Below are 7042 nucleotides of genomic sequence, written 5' to 3' on the forward strand. Positions count from 1 at the left end.
TTAGGTCTTTATTTGTGCATGGGATGGCTATCCACTCCTCTAAAGCACGGTAAGAAACAAGAAAACTTAACACTTGATTGGTATTCTGGAGGCTTGTGTGTTCCCATCCAATTTACGCCATCAGGAATAAAGAGGGAATCTCCTTGAAATGAAGTAAGTAATGACTACCTTTAAAAGGTATTTTTTTCTTCTTTTGATATTATGCAAGTGCATTTATGAAACCAAAATTTAGATATCATGCAAGTGCATTTTGAGACCCAAGCAGAAAAAGACTAACATTTCTAAACCACTCACCTAGAGCACACATGAATATTCTGCTACATCAACTGACCGCCCTGCAGCTCTATATATGGTGCTGGCGACTTCACTTATTAACTGTTTCAGAGACTTTTTTGTCGACTGTGAACCTCGGTTCAACTTCACCAACAACCTTTTCGATCGTCTAGCTTATCTTCAAGCTGCCTTAGTCTTACTGCCCGCCTAGGGGGGTCTAAAACTTCATTGGTTTGCGTTTGTACAATCTACAATCAGGATCCTTTAAGAGAACTAAAATTGTATTTGCACCAGCTACAAGTTGACTACCCATATCTTGTACACAAAACTTCAGTACACCACACTCCTCCTAGCAATGAAGTTGAACGGCTCCAAAGACTTCCTTATAGAAATGTCAACGCAGACCAAGTTCACTGCCCTGCACCAGGTACAGGTTACAAACAGCATCCATACCTTGCTCTTGTTACAATTTGCTCTTACAAGATAAGGACCGAAATAATCCATGAACACATACGAAAAAAAATTTTAGGTGGATTCTAAAGCCACGGTAATAATTCAGATTTGACTAAGTTTATATTGTTCCCTCAATAAAGTCTTGCACATTTTTAACAGTCGAGAACTACTGTGGAATTAAAGTGTCTTACGGAATTTAGATGGAAAACAATCTGCATGTGCAAATCATTCATAATAGTTCAGAATTATAAGCTTTCCTAAAGTGATAAGAGGTTCCACATTCTTTCCAAAATTAAGTCTTTCATACTTTAATTTTGCCAACTTACTACCATAGCGAATTAGATCATCACCATGTAAATATAATGTAAATGTTGTCCCAATAATTATTGTCAAATCTTTGGGAAACTAACTTGTTTAGAGACGCGACTGTGTCTCATTAAAACAACGTTTATGTTGGGTTGCTTCTCATCCCCACTTTCTTCTTTATCTATATTTCATCATTTCAAACCCTTTGAAAGAGAATTACATTTATATGATGTACGTTGGAAAAATTAGTATTTTTATATTTATGTATTTTATCAATGTCGCTTTCATTTGTAATTTTTCCATATGGTTTAGCATTAAAAAAAATTAAATAAATAAAAATAAACAGATTGTTGATCTCATAAAATTTCCTTTATAATGTATGGGATGACGATTATAAAAAAGGTAGTAGCAATTATTTCAAAGAAAATTAAAAACTTCGAAAAATCTGGCTTTTTTTTTTTTTATTGAACATTGGTTTTTAGCGGTAATATTCCTCACCAGTGATGATTATAAGGACATAACCATCATATTTAATGGTTGTTTAATAGTTGGCGAGCCCGTTAAGTCCAGAAAAAAATGCCTTCACATTATCAAAACCTTGCTAGCTCAATGTATTATCTTGTGTACGTCTTTGGCAAATTTTAAGCTTTAGGTATATTTAGTTATCGTCTCTGACTTTATGCATTTTTCTTTAATACATATAAACGAGCAAACAACGAAAGGCTATGAAAATATTTTTTTATGCTCTTTTCTTAAAGCTGATTAGGTACTATCGTGAAAAGAAGAAATCGGAGATCAGAATTGAGGTTTTAAGTTTATGGGATACTACTATAAAATATTTACTTCAAATTCTTGAATAAAAATTAAACAAATAGGAACAATGGTCAGAAAAGAATTGCGACGATCAGATACGCTTGAGTATGTATTTTAGTAATTATTTCTTTTTACTTATTGAAAAAAAAAAAAAAACCTTCAAATAAATCATAGAGGTTCTCCTAGCCAGAAATGGAATAATCTGCTTTCCGAGCAGAGGTCGTGAGAACCCCTCTAAGAGTAAGAATATTACAAAATAATAAAAAAGGAAAATAGGGAAATTAATCTCCTACTTCCTGATAAGCAAGAAATTTTAGTCTCTACAAAATAAACTTATTTGATATGAAATACATTAATATCAACATCTTAAAAAGGGTGATTATGTTAAAAGTTTTTGTTTAAGATTACTTTAAAAGATCAAAACTTAGAACAAAAAATTATGAAAATTGGCTACTCAAAGTTTTCTTACTATCAACTTTTTATGAGATATTACAATTTTAAAAGACTTACCTTGAAAAAAGGAGAAAAAATACTTACCAAATCGCGGACCGGGAACAACAAACGCTAATTTACTTCTACTAGATCCACCGAAGTCCTGTTTGTCAACAACATAAATCCTGTAAAATGATTAACCGTTAGTCAATTGCCTTTAGGAAAACTAGTGATGCAATCAGCAGGGTTTTCTCCAGATGCTACAAAGTTGAAGACAATTGCCTTTTTCTCAAAGTAGATCTATGTTATATAGTCTTATTCTTTAAAATAAAACATCGGATTTCTTTGATTTACCTAGCTTGACTGAATAAGAATGAACCCAGGAAAGAGCAAATAGGTAGTTTGAATATATCCACAACTCTATTATGTTGTCACATAGGTGCTATCAAGAGTTCATCTTAGTCATTCGGGTAGTCTACTGCAAGAACTATCCCCCTGTAAATCTAATGATGGAATATTTATAGAACTGTCTTATGATAATGCAGTTTTCAAGTGATAAAACTAACCTCTTCAGTCGTTATACTTTGGATATAGATCACACAACATTAAATATTGCCCTATTGTTATCTAAAAGAGCAACACAAGTGAAAAAAAAAGTTTCTAAGGAATCACGGAACTTTGAAGGAAGCAGTATTGGCAACATTTTCCCACTGCTTCTGTTCATTTTAACTATAGTGCCTTTTCCTATTCCAAAGTTTTGTATTGCAATTTATTACAGTTAAGTAGTGGTGCAATAAAAATGCAAGTCGCTGAGAAGCAACAATACTTTTGTATTGGCCTTCACATCGTAACTAAGGCTTTGTAAATAGACAATCTTTAACACAGACCCATGCGAGCCCTAATAAATTAACCTGAATGGTAATAGTGCTCATTTACAAAGTCAATAATTTCATACAAAAGAATATCATTTGCAGTAACCTACTTTAAAGTCTCGAAGATCCTCGAACTTTTTTTATAGGCCCGTACAACTTAAACTTGAAAAATCAAAAACTATATCTTGCAATTATCCATGAACAAAGCTAGTAGACAAATTTCTTAACCTCTGACTAATCTTGTAGCCCTAATATCAATATCTAAGAGATGAAATTCAGAGCAGGGATGTACCTTAAGCCAAGAAATATTTCAGCACATCTGTACCATAGAAAAAGCAATTAACTAAAGTGGCAATTTTAGAAAAATCTTTGTAATTTACAAAAGCTTATCAAATAAGGGCCAATTTTCAAGAGAGTAAAGCATGCTAGTCTAAGTAAAAAATATATGAGGGATGTTCCTTCAGAAACTCATTTGAGGTCATCAGTCTCCTTTCAATTAAAAAAATCCGATGCTGTTCCATACATAACCCTTTCAAGTTCAAATCTATCATTGTTAATTATAATTACCTAAATTAAAACAATATTCTTTTACAGTCTGCAATCTACACACACACACACACACAAGTTCCATACAGAATTGGTCTATAAGCATTAAATTAGACGTATTTTTAAAAGTATCCTTAAGTTTGAAATGAAAATTACTTTCCCAATTCATAATCAGGCCTAGAACTCAAAGAAGAGTTACAATTCTCTCTAGTCTCTATGCGTGTTTTCAAGCACAAATTTCACCTCGGTAATATTTGAGCCACTTTTTCACCCTGATAATTATCCCTGTTATTGAAATAAGTCTCCTTAAGAAGTTTAGTAGCATTTTCTTCTTGCTCTGGCTCGAATAGTTGCCCAATTTTATCTAAACCGGAAGAACATTAAAGGAACAGGGAGATTAAAGTTTACTTCAGTAAATCTGTCAATCAAATTATTATAGTTTCTAGACACTGATAAGGTATAACAAATTACTGAAAATCTAATTAAGCTTTTGAAACACGAAGTAACTTAAGGCAAATTCCGTTACGCACAAAGACAAGCTCTTGTTGGGAGAGGTAGCAAACTAGAATTAGTACCGAAAATGAACCCTGTATTATCAATAACACCATCCTCAACGTTCAAGATTTTCATCAGCTAGCACATTTGCCCTCTATCCTGAATACCACCAATCAGTCTAACCAGCAAGGGTACTTGATATTTACTATCAGTGGAAGGTATACACAATGTTTCTGCCACCTTAAGGCTTAAGATACCAATAATATTAACACAAATTTTAAGAGTTTTCATACCAAGTTCGTCTTCTACAGAACTGAATTAGGTTCCACTGACACACAGTGTCTTTTAGAGCGGTTAGTTTATTTTCAAAATCACATGAGAATATAAGCAAATTATTCTGAATCCAAGTTGCTCTTAAGTGCTGTTACCTCAATTATGCATCCCGAATTTATCTAGTACTAGACTGTCTGTATTATCTGATATTGGGTGGTTTAAATTCAGTCTTATTAGAGCTTTTAACACAATTTCGGTTCTTTCTGGAGTTTTTATTTTACAATATTAAACATTAAATGCACAAAAACTCATAAACCGAAATGTCACCCACTTACATTTTTTATCATTGCTTAAATTCAAGCATTTAACGCAATCGTTCATTAGTTTAATTTGATCTACTCAAAACTTATCCGAAACTAATGTAGGACACTTGAAAATTGGGTGATCGGCATCATTATTCTCCTAATTAGAGCAATTACTAAATGATTTAAAAGCTCTATTTTTACTATGATTGACGTAAACAACCAAGCCGGTACTATAATATATAGCCCATTCCAGCGACGACTGAATGTGTGATAATTGCCCAACAAGCACTAATTAAGGACTCATACCTAATGCCTCAACAATGATCACAGACACTTCGATGGTTTGGCCGCGGTTTCCTCATTTATGACGTCATGTACACTCGTGATCGCCAAGACGCCAACCATACAACAAAATTGGTAACTAGTGTCTCCCTGCCGTGCATTTGCCCCTCGTGTGACGGTGGAAAGAACCTAAATTGCATCTGCTACTTTTATCACACCTCCTTATGTTTCTCGAGTAAAATGGATGATCGAGACATTCAGTCTTATAAGAGGTCTCAACGGACCTTTTCAGTTCTTTCTGGGGCTTTTACTTAAGCATATGAAATTTTAAATGCGCAAAAAACCCCGAACTGTCACTTAAAAAGAACAATTCTTACAACTTATTAAATTTATTCCAGTTTTGAGAAATGGTCTTCAAAGTTTTATTTTTATTTTAGAAATTGATTGAATATGGAGTTCTAGCTATAATTTTCCCAACCACTGGGGATCATAAGGACAAATAATTTTTCAAGGTTATTTAACAAGTAGTGGTGAGGTCCTTCCCCCAAATCAAGAAAAATGTATACTACTTGTAGGCTACCAAATGCCCCTCATGAGTAGGACGTTGCTAGAATATATTCTCGATTGCGTATTTACTGGACAAATTTCTCGATTTATACTTATCTGGGTATCGTCTCTAAGACTTTATTCACATTTAAACAGAATATAACGTAAAAATTGCAACTATATAAACGTACGGGCAAAGAAATACGATGATAACTGGCTTAAGAGAAACATGCTACAGACATTTATTTAAGTTATCCATAATTTAAGAAAACGTAAAACGAAAAATCAGAGAAAATGGTAATACATACTTAGGCTAACTACTATAAAAGTAAACTTCAGCAAAGCTTTTGAAAAAAAAGTTGTGATTTGAGTAAAACTATATAAAAAAGTACTTATCAAATGTAAAATTATAAGATTAAATGAAAATGGACAGCAAAGATAAGACAAGGATGAAGCCAAAAGGAGAGAAAAAAAAAAAAGACTTGCTCGGAACAGGTGGTTGAATTATGTAACTATCCGATTGTTCCAAATGCAACAAGATTGTAGCCAAGAAGTAATATGGAGTAGCTCGAGACTATTTCAAGAATTTGAAAAACATTAGGTGTGTGAAACTGACCAGGGATGAATATAAAGTATTGCAGAACGACAAAAGTCCGACTTAGTTTTGTAGAATATATCAGGTAGCCTACCTTACAAGGATAGGAAAGTAAGGTAAAATAGTTGAAGGAAGTTAATGATAGGCTAATGGATAGGCAAGAGGTCCTAGAGCATACGATACTAGAAATAAAAGGATACAATAGGAGTATCATTAGATACAGGTTAAAGAAATACGGAAAAGGAAAAAAAAATATCTAGAGATACACAATGTGTAATACACAGAGGAAAGCACAGATGCGAGAAAACGTAGGGATAGGGCAAAGTGTGAACGGCTGTTTAAAGACAACCTGGCAGTATTTGGCTATCAAATAATAGAAACAAGTAGAGTAAGAAAGCCAAAAGTATAAATTATGCCTATAAACAATCAAAACTATCGTAGTCAAAGAAGCAGACAGAGACCAAATAATATTCAAAATAAAAAGTGAATAGAAAAAAATAGGCAAATGATAAAACAAAGAAATATTCAGGAAGAAAGGGATAGTGGAATTATCATAGTAACTTGCCTAACTTTTAAGAGAGCAAGAGAGGTTCCTAAGGGAAGAGCTACAAACAAATGCTGAAGATGGAAGGAACAAAGGAAAATGACAAAGGAAAATTCTTGGGAGAGAAGGCACATAAGGGTTATAAGAAAAGAGGAAAAACATAACCAAAATTTTAAGGAAATTGTTACAGATTATGAATATTCTAATTCCGATATCTCTGATCATAATCTGATCACCATCGAACTAGAATGCAAGATTGAGCAGAACCGAAGTAAAATACTCCAGGACAGTTGCAAATAGTTTACCG

Source organism: Palaemon carinicauda, chromosome 13 (genome assembly GCF_036898095.1).
Source record: "Palaemon carinicauda isolate YSFRI2023 chromosome 13, ASM3689809v2, whole genome shotgun sequence".
NCBI lineage: Eukaryota > Metazoa > Arthropoda > Malacostraca > Decapoda > Palaemonidae > Palaemon > Palaemon carinicauda.